Below are 18410 nucleotides of genomic sequence, written 5' to 3' on the forward strand. Positions count from 1 at the left end.
GTCGAAAACCTTTGATTTAAATATTCATTTATGGTGTGCCTTTACAAAAGAATGCAATGTTTACAAAACATATCATATAGAGGTCAAATACCTCGCAATGAAATCGATGAATGACGTGTTCATCCATATGGATTTGGAGCTAACGTCACAAAGGGTATAAGTCCCTCTTATTGTACACATAAGATATTAATGGAAGATAACTATAAGCCATGTGTACAAAGGCAAAGGCGACTGAACCCTAATATGCAAGAGGTCGTTAAAAAGTAGATTGTCAAACTCCTTGATGTGGGTCTTATTTACCCAATTTCGGATAGTCCTTTGGTTAGTCCGGTCCAATGTGTACCCAAAAAGGGTGGCATGACCGTTATCACCAACGAAAACGATCAATTAATTTCCACTAGGACTGTCACGGGTTGGAGGGTATGTATTGATTACAGAAAATTAAATGATGCTACCCGAAAAGACCATTTTCCCCTTCCTTACATTGATCAAATGTTGGAAAGGTTGGCAGGAAAGAACTTTTATTGTTTTCTTGACGGTTTCTCGGGATATTTCCAAATCCCTATAGCACCCGAGGACCAAGAGAAAACCACCTTTACATGCCCTTATGGTACTTTCTCCTATCGACGTATGCCCTTTGGCTTATGCAATGCTCCTGCTACCTTTCAAAGGTGTATGGTAGCTATTTTTCATGATATGATTGAAGACTTTATGGAAGTATTCATGGATGAATTTTCAGTCTTCAGTGATTCTTTTGACTCATGTCTTAATAATCTTGAGCATATGTTGATAAGGTGTGAAGAATCTAATCTTGTGCTTAACTGGGAAAAATGCCATTTCATGGTAAGAGAGGGAATTGTATTAGGTCATAAAATTTCTTGTGCGGGATTGGAGGTGGATAGAGCTAAAGTGGAAGTCATAGCCAAATTACCACCACCGACAAATGTGAAAGGTGTAAGAAGTTTTCTGGGGCACGCCGGTTTTTACCGTCGGTTCATTAAAGATTTTTCTAAAATTGCTACCCCGATGAACAAACTTCTTGAGAAAGACGCTCCATTTGTCTTCACGAACGAGTGTCTTAACACCTTTAACCTCCTTAAAGCAAAACTCATGCAATCACCCATTCTCATATCGCCGAATTGGTCAATTCCATTCGACCTTATGTGTGATGCAAGTGACTTTGCTATTGGTGCCGTCTTGGGGCAAAGAATTGAAAAACATTTCCAGCCCATTTATTATGCTAGTAAGACATTCCAAGGAGCCCAACTTAATTACACTACCACCGAGAAGGAACTCCTGGCAATTGTCTTTTCATTTGATAAATTCCGATCCTATTTAGTACTAGCAAAGACGGTTGTCTATACAGACCATTCAGCATTAAAGTACTTGCTTACTAAGCAAGATGCTAAACCCCGATTAATACGTTGGGTCTTGCTTTTGCAAGAATTCGACATTGATATTAAAGACAAAAAGGGGGCCGAAAACTTAGCTGCTGATCAGCTTTCTCGCCTTGAGAACCCGAATCTTTAGGTTCTCCATGAGAATGTTATCCAAGATAACTTTCCGGACGAAAATCTCATGAAAATTGAGAAAATTGATGATCCTTGGTTTGTTGACATAGCCAACTATCTTGCGGGTGGATTTCTAGAAACCGGTATGTCACATTTAAAACGAAAGAAACTTTTCAGTGACTTAAAATACTATTTTTGGGAAAACCCATATCTCTTCAAACGGTGTCCCGATGGGATAATCCGTCGCTGTGTCTCCGAGGAAGAATGCAATCAAATTCTTTTCCAATGTCATCTTGGTCCCACTGGTGGACATTTCGGACCCCAAATCACGGGGAGAAAAGTCTATGAGGCCAGTTTTTATTGGCCGACCATCTTTAAAGATGCCCACCGTATATGTAAATCATGCGATTTTTGCCAAAGGGCAGGAAAGATTAGTCAAAGAGATGAAATGCCTCAAAACATAATCCAAGTTTGTGAGGTTTTCGATATTTGGGGCATTGATTTCATGGGACCATTCCCAAAATCTCATTCCAACCAATACATACTCGTTGCCGTTGACTACGTATCAAAATGGGCTGAGGCAAAGGCTCTCCCCACAAACGATGCACGAGTTGTTGTAACTTTTCTTAAAGACCTTTTTGCCCGGTTCGGTACCCCGAAGGCTTTAATTAGTGATCGTGGTACCCATTTTTGCAACACTCAATTAGAAAAGGTGTTAAAACGATATGGGATAACCCATAAAATTTCTACATCTTATCACCCACAAACAAGTGGGCAAGTTGAAAATACGAATCGGGCACTTAAAAGGATCCTTGAGAAAACGGTTAGATCCAATCCTAAGGTGTGGTCAACGAAGCTTGATGATTCTTTGTGGGCATTTAGTGAAATGTCCCGTTCTTATTGATTAAAAACGTTCCATATTAATTGATTTCGTTGCGAGATTTTGACCTCTATATGAGACGTTTTTCAAAGACTGCATTCATTTTTAAAACAAACCATAACCTTTATTTCATAAATAAAGGTTTAAAAAGCTTTACGTAGATTATCAAATAATGATAATCTAAAATATCCTGTTTACACACGACCATTACATAATGGTTTACAATACAAATATGTTACATCGAAATCAGTTTCTTGAATGCAGTTTTTACACAATATCATACAAACATGGACTCCAAATCTTGTCCTTATTTTAGTATGCAACAACAGAAGCTCTTAATATTCACCTGAGAATAAACATGCTTTAAACGTCAACAAAAATGTTGGTGAGTTATAGGTTTAACCTATATATATCAAATCGTAACAATAGACCACAAGATTTCATATTTCAATACACATCCCATACATAGAGATAAAAATCATTCATATGGTGAACACCTGGTAACCGACATTAACAAGATGCATATATAAGAATATCCCCATCATTCCGGGACACCCTTCGGATATGATATAAATTTCGAAGTACTAAAGCATCCGGTACTTTGGATGAGGTTTGTTAGGCCCAATAGATCTATCTTTAGGATTTTAAAAGTGGGACTATAACTCACTTTCACATATTTTTACTTCGTCGAGAAGTAAGACTTGGCCACTGTTGATTCACGAACCTATAACAATATATACATATATATTAAAGTATGTTCAAAATATATTTACAACACTTTTAATATATTTTGATGTTTTAAGTTTATTAAGTCAGCTGTCCTCGTTAGTAACCTACAACTAGTTGTCCACAGTTAGATGTACAGAAATAAATCGATAAATATTATCTTGAATCAATCTACGACCCAGTGTATACGTATCTCAGTATTGATCACAACTCAAACTATATATATTTTGGAATCAACCTCAACCCTGTATAGCTAACTCCAACATTCACATATAGAGTGTCTATGGTTGTTCCGAAATATATATAGATGTGTCGACATGATAGGTCGAAAAATTGTATACATGTCTATGGTATCTCAAGATTACATAATATACAATACAAGTTGATTAAGTTATGGTTGGAATAGATTTGTTACCAATTTTCACGTAGCTAAAATGAGAAAAATTATCCAATCTTGTTTTACCCATAACTTCTTCATTTTAAATCCGTTTTGAGTGAATCAAATTGCTATGGTTTCATATTGAACTCTATTTTATGAATCTAAACAGAAAAAGTATAGGTTTATAGTCGGAAAAATAAGTTACAAGTCATTTTTGTAAAGGTAGTCATTTCAGTCGAAAGAACGACGTCTAGATGACCATTTTAGAAAACATACTTCCACTTTGAGTTTAACCATAATTTTTGAATATAGTTTCATGTTCATAATAAAAATCATTTTCTCAGAATAACAACTTTTAAATCAAAGTTTATCATAGTTTTTAATTAACTAACCCAAAACAGCCCGCGGTGTTACTACGACGGCGTAAATCCGGTTTTACGGTGTTTTTCGTGTTTCCAGGTTTTAAATAATTAAGTTAGCATATCATATAGATATAGAACATGTGTTTAGTTAATTTTAAAAGTCAAGTTAGAAGGATTAACTTTTGTTTGCGAACAAGTTTAGAATTAACTAAACTATGTTCTAGTGATTACGAGACGATCAACTATGTTCTCTTATTGGCAGGAAGTGTGCTAATTTGGTGAGACGATCAACTATTACCCAAATAGTATCAAAACCACTTGCAGTTCTTGGCAATTTAGTGATGAAATCCATGGTAATGTTTTCCCATTTCCATTCTGGGATTTCGGGTTGTTGAAGTAGACCTGATGGTTTCTGATGCTCAGCTTTGACCTTAGAACACGTCAAACATTCTCCTACGTATTTAGCAACATCGGCTTTCATACCCGGCCACCAAAAATGTTTCTTGAGATCCTTGTACATCTTCCCCGTTCCAGGATGTATTGAGTATCTGGTTTTATGAGCTTCTCTAAATACCATTTCTCTCATATCTCCAAATTTTGGTACCCAAATCCTTTCAGCCCTATACCGGGTTCCGTCTTCCTGAATATTAAGATGCTGCTCCGATCCTTTGGGTATTTCATCCTTTAAATTTCCTTCTTTTAAAACTCCTTGTTGCGCCTCCTTTATTTGAGTAGTAAGGTTATTATGAATCATTATATTCATAGATTTTACTCGAATGGGTTCTCTGTCCTTCCTACTCAAGGCATCGGCTACCACATTTGCCTTCCCCGGGTGGTAACGAATCTCAAAGTCGTAATTATTCAACAATTCAATCCACCTACGCTACCTCATATTCAGTTGTTTCTGATTAAATATGTGTTGAAGACTTTTGTGGTCGGTATATATAATACTTTTGACCCCATATAAGTAGTGCCTCCAAGTCTTTAATGCAAAAACAACCGCGCCTAATTCCAAATCATGCGTCATATAATTTTGCTCGTGAATCTTCAATTGTCTAGACGCATAAGCAATCACCTTCGTTCGTTGCATTAATACACAATCGAGACCTTGCTTTGATGCGTCACAATAAATCACAAAATCATCATTCCCTTCAGGCAATGACAATATAGGTGCCGTAGTTAGCTTTTTCTTCAAGAACTGAAATGCTTTCTCTTGTTCATCCTTCCATTCAAATTTCTTCCCTTTATGCTTTAATGCAGTCAAGGGTTTTGCTATTCTGGAAAAGTCTTGGATGAACCTTCTGTAGTAACCAGCTAGTCCTAAAAACTGGCGTATGTGTTTCGAAGTTTTCGGGGTTTCCCACTTTTCAACAGTTTCTATCTTTGCCGGATCCACCTTAATACCTTTTTTGTTCACTATGTGACCGAGGAATTGAACTTCTTCCAACCAAAATGCACACTTTGAAAATTTAGCGTACAATTCTTCCTTCCTCAATACTTCTAACACCTTTCTCAAATGTTCACCGTGTTCTTGGTCATTCTTTGAGTAAATAAGTATGTCATCAATGAAAACAATGACAAACTTGTCAAGGTATGGTCCACACACTCGGTTCATAAGGTGCATGAACACAGCTGGTGCATTAGTTAAACCAAATGGCATGACCATAAACTCGTAATGACCGTAACGTGTTCTGAAAGCAGTCTTTGGAATATCATCTTCTTTCACCCGCATTTGATGATACCCGGAACGTAAGTCAATCTTTGAATAAACAGACGAGCCTTGTAGTTGATCAAATAAGTCGTCGATTCTCGGTAGTGGGTAGCGGTTCTTGATGGTAAGTTTGTTCAACTCTCGGTAGTCGATACACAACCTGAATGTACCATCTTTCTTCTTGACAAACAAAACAGGAGCTCCCCACGGTGATGTGCTTGGTCGAATGAAACCATGCTCTAAAAGTTCTTGTAATTGGCTTTGCAGTTCTTTCATCTCGCTGGGTGCGAGTCTGTAAGGAGCACGAGCTATTGGTGCAGCTCCTGTTACAAGATCTATTTGAAATTCAACGGATCGATGTGGGGGTAATCCCGGTAATTCTTTCGGAAATACATCGGGAAATTCTTTTGCGACAGGAACATCATTGATGCTCTTTTCTTCAGTTTGTACTTTCTCGACGTGTGTTAGAACAGCATAGCAACCTTTTCTTATTAGTTTTTGTGCCTTCAAATTACTAATAAGATGTAGCTTCGTGTTGCCCTTTTCTCCGTACACCATTAAGGGTTTTCCTTTTTCTCGTATAATGCGAATTGCATTTTTGTAACAAACGATCTCTGCGTTCACTTCTTTCAACCAGTCCATACCGATTATCACATCAAAACTCCCTAACTCTACTCGTATCAAGTCAATCTTAAATGTTTCGCTAACCAGTTTAATTTCTCGATTCCGACATATATTATCTGCTGAAATTAATTTACCATTTGCTAATTTGACTAAAAATTTACAATCCAAAGGCGTCAATGGACAACTTAATTTAGCACAAAAATCTCTATTCATATAGCTTCTATCCGCACCCGAATCAAATAAAACGTAAGCAGATTTATTGTCAATAAGAAACGTACCCGTAACAAGCTCCGGGTCTTCCTGTGCCTCTGCCGCATTAATATTGAAAACTCTTCCGTGGCCTTGTCCATTCGTGTTCTCCTGGTTCGGGCAATTTCTAATAATGTGGCCCGGTTTTCCACATTTATAACAAACTACATTGGCATAACTTGCTCCGACACTACTTGCTCCGCCATTGCTCGTTCCGACACCATTTGTTCCTTTCGTTCTATTAACCCCTGGTCCGTAGACCTCACACTTCGCCGCGCTATGACCATTTCTTTTACACTTGTTGCAAAATTTGGTGCAGAACCCCGAGTGATACTTTTCACACCTTTGGCATAGCTGCTTCTGATTGTTGTTGTTGTTGCGGTTATTATTGTTGTTGGGATGATTTTTGTAGTTGCTGTTGTTGTTGTTGTTGTTGTTGTTGTTGTTGTTGTTGTTGTTGTTGTTGTTGTTGTTGTTGGGCCGTTTGTTGTAGTTGCGATTGATGTTGCGATTGTTGGGATAATTGTTGCAATTATTGTTGTAATTGCTGTTGTTGTTGTATTGGTGATTCTTATCACCATTTTCCTCCCACTTTCTTTTGACTTGCTTCACATTGGCCTCTTCAGCAGTCTGTTCTTTAATTCTTTCTTCAATTTGGTTCACTAGTTTGTGAGCCATTCTACATGCCTGTTGTATGGAGGCGGGCTCGTGTGAACTTATATCTTCTTGGATTCTTTTCGGTAATCCTTTCACAAACGCGTCGATCTTCTCTTCCTCATCTTCGAATGCTCCCGGACACAATAGGCACAATTCTGTGAATCGTCTTTCGTACGTGGTAATATCAAATCCTTGGGTTCGTAACCCTCTAAGTTCTGTCTTGAGCTTATTGACCTCAGTTCTAGGACGGTACTTCTCGTTCATCAAGTGCTTGAATGCTGACCACGGTAGTGCGTACGCATCGTCTTGTCCCACTTGCTCTAGATAGATATTCCACCATGTTAACGCAGAACCTGTGAAGGTATGCGTAGCGTACTTTACTTTGTCCTCTTCAGTACACTTACTTATGGCAAACACCGATTCGACCTTCTCGGTCCACCGTTTCAATCCGATCGGTCCTTCGGTTCCATCAAATTCCAAAGGTTTGCAGGCAGTGAATTCTTTGTAGGTGCATCCTACACGATTTTCTGTACTGCTAGATCCAAGGTTATTGTTGGTATGTAGCGCAGCCTGTACTGCGGCTATGTTTGAAGCTAGAAAAGTACGGAATTCCTCTTCATTCATATTCACGGTGTGTCGAGTATTCGGTGCCATTTCCTTCAAAATAGTCAAATGGAACAAGTTAATCATACAGAATATTAAGAGTAGTTAATAGTATTTCGTAGCATAATATGAACTCATTTATAAAAGCTTTTTCTTCATATTAACGTTTTATAAGTTTAAATTCGGGTAGTACCTACCCGTTAAGTTCATACTTAGTAGCTAATATACAATTCAACTACTACAATTCTATATGAAAAACTGATTATAATAATATTTCGCGTTCAAACTTTTATACAATACTTTACAAACTTACAATACCGCTTATTTTACATAAAGCATGAAATATAGCACACAATAACTTTGATACAAGATAGTTGTGAAGATAATTCTAGCTAGTACACAAGTCGTTCAGCAAAGGCAATAAAGACACGTAATTCATAAGTCCAGAAACAAGTCATGCATTCTGGTTTTACTAGGACTACTTCCCATCCTTGGTCTTGTGGAACATAACCGTTATGGCCGTTGATAAGACAGCGTGTTGTAACGTCGTCAAAGGGATGAGGGTTACGTAATGTCCAACAGTCCCGTAACAATCTAAAAACCTCATTTCTTACCCCAATTACCGACTCCGTCACTTGTGGGAACGTTTTGTTTAATAGTTGTAGGCCGATGTTCTTGTTCTCACTTTGGTGAGAAGCGAACATTACTAATCCGTAAGCATAACATGCTTCTTTATGTTGCATGTTAGCCGCTTTTTCTAAATCACGAAGTCCAATATTCGGATATATTGAGTCAAAATAATTTCTTAACCCATTACGTAAAATAGCATTTGGGTTCCCCGCAATATATGCGTCAAAGTAAACACATCGTAACTTATGGATTTCCCAATGTGATATCCCCCATCTTTCGAATGAAAGCCTTTTATAAACCAAGGCATTCTTGGAACGTTCTTCAAATGTCTTACAAACTGATCTCGCCTTAAATAGTTGTGCCGAAGAATTCTGACCGACTCTAGACAAGATTTCATCAATCATGTCTCCGGGTAGGTCTCTTAAAATATTGGGTTGTCTATCCATTTTGTGTTTTTATACTGTAAAATAGACAAGAGTTAGATTCATAAAAAAAAAATACTTATTAATACAAGCAATTTTTACATATATCATAAAGCATAAGCACACTATATTACATATATTACACCACACGAATACAACTATCTTATTCCGACTCGCTTGTTTCTTCTTCTTCGGTTTTGGTTCGTTTTGCCAAGTTTCTAGGGATATATGATGTTCCCCTAATACGAGCCGTCGTTTTCCACATTGGTTTAGAAAAACCTGGTGGTTTAGAGGTTCCCGGGTCATTGTTACAACTTAAGGACTTCGGGGGTTGACGATACATATAAAGTTCATCGGGGTTGGAATTAGATTTCTCTATTTTTATGCCCTTTCCCTTATTATTTTCTTTTGCCTTTTTAAATTCAGTTGGGGTAATTTCTATAACATCATTGGAATTCTCGTCAGAATCCGATTCATCGGAGAATTGGTAATCCTTCCAATATTTTGCTTCCTTAGCGGAAACACCATTGACCATAATTAACCTTGGTCGATTGGTTGAGGATTTTCTTTTACTTAACCGTTTTATTATTTCCCCCACCGGTTCTATTTCTTCATCCGGTTCTGATTCTTCTTTCGGTTCCGATTCTTCTTCTGGTTCCGACTCTTCTTCCGGTTCCTCTTCGGGAACTTGTGAATCAGTCCACGAATCATTCCAATTTACATTTGACTCTTCATTATTATTAGGTGAGTCAATGGGACTTGTTCTAGAGGTAGACATCTATCACATAATATCAAACGCGTTAAGAGATTAATATATCACATAATATTCACATGTTAAAAATATATAGTTTCCAACAAAATTTGTTAAGAAATCATTTTTCAAGTAAACACGGTCGAAGCCCAGACTCACTAATGCATCCTAACAAACTCGATAAGACACACTAATGCAAAATTCTGGTTCTCTAAGACCAACGCTCTGATACCAACTGAAATGTCCCGTTCTTATTGATTAAAAACGTTCCATATTAATTGATTTCGTTGCGAGGTTTTGACCTCTATATGAGACGTTTTTCAAAGACTGCATTCATTTTTAAAACAAACCATAACCTTTATTTCATAAATAAAGGTTTAAAAAGCTTTACGTAGATTATCAAATAATGATAATCTAAAATATCCTGTTTACACACGACCATTACATAATGGTTTACAATACAAATATGTTACATCAAAATCAGTTTCTTGAATGCAGTTTTTACACAATATCATACAAACATGGACTCCAAATCTTGTCCTTATTTTAGTATGCAACAGCGGAAGCTCTTAATATTCACCTGAGAATAAACATGCTTTAAACGTCAACAAAAATGTTGGTGAGTTATAGGTTTAACCTATATATATCAAATCGTAACAATAGACCACAAGATTTCATATTTCAATACACATCCCATACATAGAGATAAAAATCATTCATATGGTGAACACCTGGTAACCGACATTAACAAGATGCATATATAAGAATATCCCCATCATTCCGGGACACCCTTCGGATATGATATAAATTTCGAAGTACTAAAGCATCCGGTACTTTGGATGGGGTTTGTTAGGCCCAATAGATCTATCTTTAGGATTTTAAAAGTGGGACTATAACTCACTTTCACAGATTTTTACTTCGTTGAGAAGTAAGACTTGGCCACTGTTGATTCACGAACCTATAACAATATATACATATATATTAAAGTATGTTCAAAATATATTTACAACACTTTTAATATATTTTGATGTTTTAAGTTTATTAAGTCAGCTGTCGTCGTTAGTAACCTACAACTAGTTGTCCACAGTTAGATGTATAGAAATAAATCGATAAATATTATCTTGAATCAATCCACGACCCAGTGTATACGTATCTCAGTATTGATCACAACTCAAACTATATATATTTTGGAATCAACCTCAACCCTGTATAGCTAACTCCAACATTCACATATAGAGTGTCTATGGTTGTTCCGAAATATATATAGATGTGTCGACATGATAGGTCGAAACATTGTATACGTGTCTATGGTATCTCAAGATTACATAATATTCAATACAAGTTGATTAAGTTATGGTTGGAATAGCTTTGTTACCAATTTTCACGTAGCTAAAATGAGAAAAATTATCCAATCTTGTTTTAACCATAACTTCTTCATTTTAAATCCGTTTTGAGTGAATCAAATTGCTATGGTTTCATATTGAACTCTATTTTATGAATCTAAACAGAAAAAGTATAGGTTTATTGTCGGAAAAATAAGTTACAAGTCGTTTTTGTAAAGGTAGTCATTTCAGTCGAAAGAACGACGTCTAGATGACCATTTTAGAAAACATACTTCCACTTTGAGTTTAACCATAATTTTTGGATATAGTTTCATGTTCATAATAAAAATCATTTTCTCAGAATAATAACTTTTAAATCAAAGTTTATCATAGTTTTTAATTAACTAACCCAAAACAGCCCGCGGTGTTACTACGACGGTGTAAATCCGGTTTTACGGTGTTTTTCGTGTTTCCAGGTTTTAAATCGTTAAGTTAGCATATCATATAGATATAGAACATGTGTTTAGTTAATTTTAAAAGTCAAGTTAGAAGGATTAACTTTTGTTTGCGAACAAGTTTAGAATTAACTAAGCTATGTTCTAGTGATTACGAGTTTAACCTTCGAATAAGATAGTTTTATATATATGAATCGAATGATGTTATGAACATCATTACTACCTCAAGTTTAGTAGGTAAACCTACTGAAAGTGACAAGAAATGATCTAGCTTCAAAGGATCTTGGATGGCTTGAAAGTTTTTGAAGTAGGATCATGACACAAAAACAAGTTCAAGTAAGATTTTTACTCGAATTAAGATAGTTTATAGTTATAGAAATTGAATCAAAGTTTGAATATGAATATTACCTTGAATAAGAAAGATAACCTACTGTATATAACAAAGGTTTCTTGATCTTATATGATTACTTGAAATGGATTAGAAAACTTGGAAGTAAATTAGTAAACTTGAAGGGATTTTTGAAGTGTTCTTGAAGTGTTCTTCCTATGATGATTATAGCTTGATTATTGAACTGATTTTTGATGAAGATGATGATTAACTACTGGAAAAATACATTCATAATAGTGTGTGTGTGTGTGTGTGTTGAGAGAGAATTAGAAAGAGAATTGGAAGTGAAATGGAGTGAATGATGAGTGGTAATTGGTGAGTGGTGAGTGGGGTTAAAAGGAGTTCTAGTTAGTTGACTAGCTCATGGTAGAAGTTAAAATTGATTAGTCATACATGACATAATCAAGAGTGGAATCCCATGCTAGTTCCTATTGGTATATACCCATAGTAAGTACGTTTTGAAGCTGTGTATAATACGGGTAAGAATACGACTAGAATTCTTGATGAAAGAAAAAAATGGGAAAGTAACTGTAACCATTTTCGTTAAGTATGAGTGTTTTGATATATGTCTTGAAGTCTTCCAAAAGTATTTTAATACATCTAAATACACTACATGTATATACATTTTAACTGAGTCGTTAAGTCATCGTTAGTCGTTACATGTAAGTGTTGTTTTGAAACCTTTAAGTTAACGATCTCAATTAATGTTGTTAACCCATTATTTATTATATCTAATGAGATGTTAAATTATTATATTATCATGATATTATGATATATTAATATATCTTAATATGATATATATACATTTAAATGTCGTTACAACGATAATCGTTACATATATGTCTCGTTTCGAAATCCTTAAGTTAGTAGTCTTGTTTATATGTATATAACTCATTGTTAATATACTTATGGAGATACTTACTTATCATAATCTCATGTTAACCATATGTATATCCATATATATATATCGTCATGTCGTTTTTATAAGTTTTAACGTTCGTGAATCGCCGGTCAACTTGGGTGGTCAATTGTCTATATGAAACATATTTCAATTAATCAAGTCTTAACAAGTTTGATTGCTTAACATGTTGGAAACATTTAATCATGTAAATATCAATCTCAATTAATATATATAAACATGGAAAAGTTCGGGTCACTACATTTAGAACCACCTACAAAACTCCTATTGGAACCACGCCTTACCGCCTAGTCTATGGGAAGGCATGTCATCTCCCTTTGGAGATAGAGCACAAATCACATTAGGCTCTTAAGACTTGTAATCTCGATCTTGAAGACGCGGGAAACCTTCGTTTAAACCAACTAAATGAGTTGGATGAGTTGAGACATAACGCCTATGAAAACTCGCTCATATACAAGGAAAAGACTAAAGTTTGGCACGATAACCGTCTTAAGAATCAGAAAGATTTTAAAGAAGGTGATCGTGTTTTGTTATTCAACTCACAATTTAAACTTTTCCCTGGAAAACTCAAGTCCCGATGGATGGGACCATTTTTTGTTAACAAGGTTTTTCCGTATGAAACGGTGGAATTACAGAATGCGAAGGGTGATACGTTTAAGGTAAACGGACACAGGGTCAAAGTATATGTTGACGGACCCATGAACATTGAAGATGAGGTAAAACTCATTTTCAACCCCAAAGCTACCTAAGTTTGGGGGAAGAGTCGGGTGAAGCGACTCGTGTTTTTAAAACCTTCACAAATGTTTAAAATAGGTTTTTGTGTGAATTACATGATTTTGAGTGATTTTAATTTTTGTTGAATGCCATTACATTCACCAATCTGTTACCAACCTCACTGTACTGACCAAACGCGAAAAAACAGCTGAAAACCACTGTGCGCGCCGCGCACCCCTAAGATGTGCGCTCAGCGCACTTTGCAAAAACTGGGTCAGAAGGTTTTTAAGCTCAGATCGCTAGTGCGCGCCGCGCACCCAAAAGTGTGCGCTTGGCGCACTCTTAAATATTGCTCGAATCAGCTTCAATTTTTTTTGGGGCCCACGCTTTTATCTCCTCTTTACAACCACACACTCGTTTTTCACTCACTCCTCACCTAAAATTACAGATTCATTCTCTCTTTCACTCTAAAAACACTTCAAACCCTACTTTCAATCCTTCCAATTTAAACAAATTCTTCTCAAATCAAAGCCTAAATCAAGATGCCTAGGGTATGTTAATATGATTCCACTTAATTTTCTTTTCAATACTCCGATTTCGTGCTTAATTTTTTGGATTGTTTAAGAAATTTATGTGGGTTTTCTTGAATTGATAATTGTTATGAACATTAACATGCTTTAGGTTGTTATAATTGCTTTGTATACCTTGAAATCATATTACATTGTGTTTTTAGGGTATATTCATAATTCTAGGGTTTATGTAAAACTTAAATTCGAATTTTGGCTTTAAGTTTGGTTGAATTTGGTTCCTAGCAAAGTATTTGTGAATGTTTGAGATAATTTGTGTACTTCATAAGTATGTATCACATTTTGAGCATAACATGGTTCATGTTTTGGAAATCTAACATATTTTGGTTCTTAATTGTTATAAATACTTGAAAATTGTTAAGTTTCCATTACTTTGTGTCTAATGTGATAGTTTGAGGGATGAGAATGATATGAGGTTCATGTTCAAATTTGGTTTCTAAAATGCTAGACTAGTTATGTTAATCTTGGATCTTTTGAGAAAATGTTCGTATGAATGATTAACATGATTATGTGCTATATGTATTTTTGAACATATACTTGATTTATGATGAACTCACACTAATGCATACTATTGTCTATGCGCCTCTTTTGTTTTGGTGTATGTTTTATGTGTGCAGTACAACTTTAGATCAAGGGCAAGTCAACAACACGAAGAACCTTCCCACCGGTACCGAGAAGAACAAGATTCTTCAGATGAACAAAATTCTCCACCAAATGAACGACAATCTTCACCCGAAGGATCACCAGATCAAAATGATCCAAGGGTTTGGTTAGCTTATGTCCGGGATCATCCGGATTACGCAAGTGCATATAATTGGGTAGCAAACAAAACATGTGATGCCACTTGGTATTTTGACCCGGCTCCATTGGTTGAAGCAAGGGAATATGATAGAGTGTCGAGAATGTTGGAGGTTAAATACCGGCTTTTAACTGGCAGGTTAATAACAGTCAGGGCATGGGAAAGGATTATGGGATTCAATGATGTCATATACCCGGAATTGTGCAAAGAATTCATAGCATCCTTACGTTTTGATCTCATTATGGACCCGACAAAGCAAAACTTCATGAGATTTCGTTTAGGTGGGATGGATCGGGCACTTAGTCAAATTGAGTTGGCCCGACTATTTGATCTGTATATCGAACTAGATGATGCACAACTCAATGCTTACTTACGGTCAGCCGAGTATTATGACGATTCTTATGATCCACGCCCATTTTGGAATGATATGAGTGACACTCAATTCTCCTCTAGCCGAAGCAAGTTCACCGATATACATGATAAAGACAAAAGAATGCTTCATCGACTAGTTGCATGTACGTTTAATGCACGAAAACATGGCACAAATAAGGTAACACGTCAAGATGTTTTTCTTGTAGACAAAATCTACAACCAAAGTAGTGTCGACATTCCATCCACTTTGGCAGATTATCTTGATAATTTGCGGGGAGATAGAGGGTTGAATCAAATTGTTGGTGGGCATTACATCACCCAGATTGCCAGGCATTTTGGTGTCGATTTCTCTCGGTTGATTCCAAACAGTACAACAATGAAACCATTAAACAAGACTTATTATCTGAATGCAGAATTTTTGAGCTATAATAATCATCAAAGGCTTATTCCATTTGTCCCGAGAGTAAACGAACCACCACGTGCCCATGATCATGAAGCGGGTGATAGCGGTGTTGGAAGAGATGAAGCGGAGGGAGTGGTTCGCATGGAAGAACCTGAAACTGAAGAAGAGTTACCACAAGCTCAAAGGCGAAGGCGTAGGCGGACACAAAGGTCAAGGGAAGAAGAGTTGGAGGAAGTGATTTCCGGTTTTCATGATATGAGGGTAGGTTATCAACACAGAGATAACCAATATGAGGAACAAAGGCAACAATTTAACCAATTTCATGAAGAACAACGCGAGCATAATAGGGCGGTAAGGTATGACCAAAGGTGGGGGAATTACAGGGGCGATTGGCTTCGCCATAATGTTGGTTTATATATGCAAAACCCATAAGAATATTATGCTACTTCCTACCAACATCCGACCTATTACAACACCCCAAACCGAATTCCGAGTCCTCCATTATATGAGGAACAGGCGGCGATGCAAGATGCCCAAAGACGTTTTGAGGAGCAATACCCGCAGGGAAGACCTAGGAACGATGGTTCGGGAACCTACTCCGGCTGGCCTTTTGGTAACTTCTTCGGTGACACTTAGAGGGCTTATGTGCCCTATTTGGTAATATTTGGTAACATTTGGTAAAAAAAAAATTCAGAATTGTTTCTTTTAAGACAATGGTGTGTAATAATTAGAATTTTTATGTTGTACGCTTGACATTTGTGGTGGTTGTGTTTCATACACCACTTTTATCTATTCTATTTTGTGTATTTGTTTATTTCTTATTGTTAAGGTTTAGTGATGCTGGCATTAAGTTCAGCGAAGTACTATCAATTGGGAATTTGTGATAGAGATCAAGGAATGAACGATGTTCTTATGCTGGCATTAAGTTCAGCGCCATCGCTCACCTACATTTCACAATCTCCGGCTTTATGCCAAGGTTTTTCGAACTCTTTTCACACTAATGCCCTCGTGAATTTTTAAATTATTTCTGATTTTAAGTAATGAGGGCCTTACTTAATCTTAAGTGTGGGGGAGGGGGTAATTCTATCGGATATGAAACTTGGCTTATTGTCGCATTTTATGAAAAATTTTAAATTTTAGAACTAAAAGTATTAGCGAAAAAGCCAAGTGTGGGGGATGTTACTAATCTTTTCGAACTATTATCACAAATTTTTGCAAATTTAAAACGATTAAAGTACTTTTGGCTTGAAAATAAAAGAAATAAAAGTCACTAAACGAAAAGGATAAATCATGACACACTTACTAACTTATGATTAGAAGATGTATTCCAGAACACCTGTAGGTTGACGAAAAAACTTGAAAAGTCATCTCTATCATCGGCTGGAAATCCACTTCACCTCATCATCAAACAGGGTTTTTGGTGGTCAGACTTATCCTAACCATGAGATGGATCCGTCTCGTACAATGGGGGGCACATTGCAAATTAGCTTTTAAGACTAATGAATCTAATCTCCAGATGGATGATCTCCGTAAAGATCAACCGCATCTATGTTTGACTGCGGTCAACATACATATGCCATAACAAATTGAGTTGTGCAAACTCATGGTTCACCGATGATATTTGGACACGATATAAGTTTCTTCTAAAACTTATGCTATTTTATGAACTATATTGTGTAAAACCAATTTTTTTTTGGGCATTCGGTTAAGAGTTCCATGATACTACAATCATGGGGGCGGATAGCTTGCTAATCGCCGACTGAGACTTCGGTTTTCAGTTACCCTCGACCGGAATTTGAGGTTAAAATCAGAAAACGTGTTTAGTTTAAAAACTAACATTGATATTTTCAAAATCTTAAAACGTTTTCTCAAAGATCCAATTTTCCCTAAGGATCCAAACTTTTAAAAAGAACTTTCACCAAAGTTCGTCTCTCCCAAATAAATCCAAATGTGTGCGTGTGTTCCATAAATTGTGTGTGTACCTAAATGAGTGTGTATTCCATTTGTGTTTTATGGGTTTCATATAGCATGAGTTTGTGTGTGTTTTGCATGATTCGTGTGATTTGTATAAATTGTACCTCGAATAATGCGTGTGATTCATTGATGTTTGTGTTTTGTATATGAATGATTAGAACAAGACTTGCTTGAGGACAAGCAAGAGTTAAGTATGGGGGATTTTGATATTACTCAAATTAGTCATATCTTTAGTCATAATATCGCGTCCTATTGTTATTTATTTCATATGTAAACATAGTAATTCCGTTTGTATTTCATAGTATTGTAATATAGTCTAGAATCATTGTAAACTTGAAGAAATATGAAGATATTGTATGGTAACAGCTCAGAGATCGAAAACGAGACAAGAAACCCAAAGACAGAAGAGTGCGCTCAGCGCACCCCAAAATGTGCGCTCAGCGCACATTGCATAATTTTGATCAGAGGATTTCTTGGCCAAAACCAAAGTGCACCAAGCGAACTTTTTGATGGTGCGCGCCGCGCACAGTGGTGCGCTCAGCGCACCCATACGCGCACTTTTGACAGAAAAGCAGATTTGAACGTGCGTAGTCGAGCTGTAAAGTATAAAGTGAAGTAGGTGAGAGTGCGCTCAGCGCACCCTTACTGTGCGCGCCGCGCACAGTACTTTTCACCAACTTTTTAGCTTATTTAATTCCATTTCCAGTTTCATTTGAGGAATACCAGTTTCCTTTCTGCTCAGAGACGAAAACATACGATTCAAAGCAGTTCCTAGGCTTATCAAAGTGCATCTAAGCACTCAAATCATTGAAGAATCTAAGATCATTCAAGAGCTTCATCCAAGATTACTCCTAAAAGGTTAATCTTGTATTTACAATGAATTCTATCTTTGTTACTGTTATGTTTAAGTTTTCAAGCATGATTGTTGGCTAGTCCATTTTATGTTCATCTAGATAAATAACCGAGATGTTA

The sequence above is a fragment of the Rutidosis leptorrhynchoides genome, chromosome 8, assembly GCF_046630445.1.
Source record: "Rutidosis leptorrhynchoides isolate AG116_Rl617_1_P2 chromosome 8, CSIRO_AGI_Rlap_v1, whole genome shotgun sequence".
Lineage (NCBI taxonomy): Eukaryota > Viridiplantae > Streptophyta > Magnoliopsida > Asterales > Asteraceae > Rutidosis > Rutidosis leptorrhynchoides.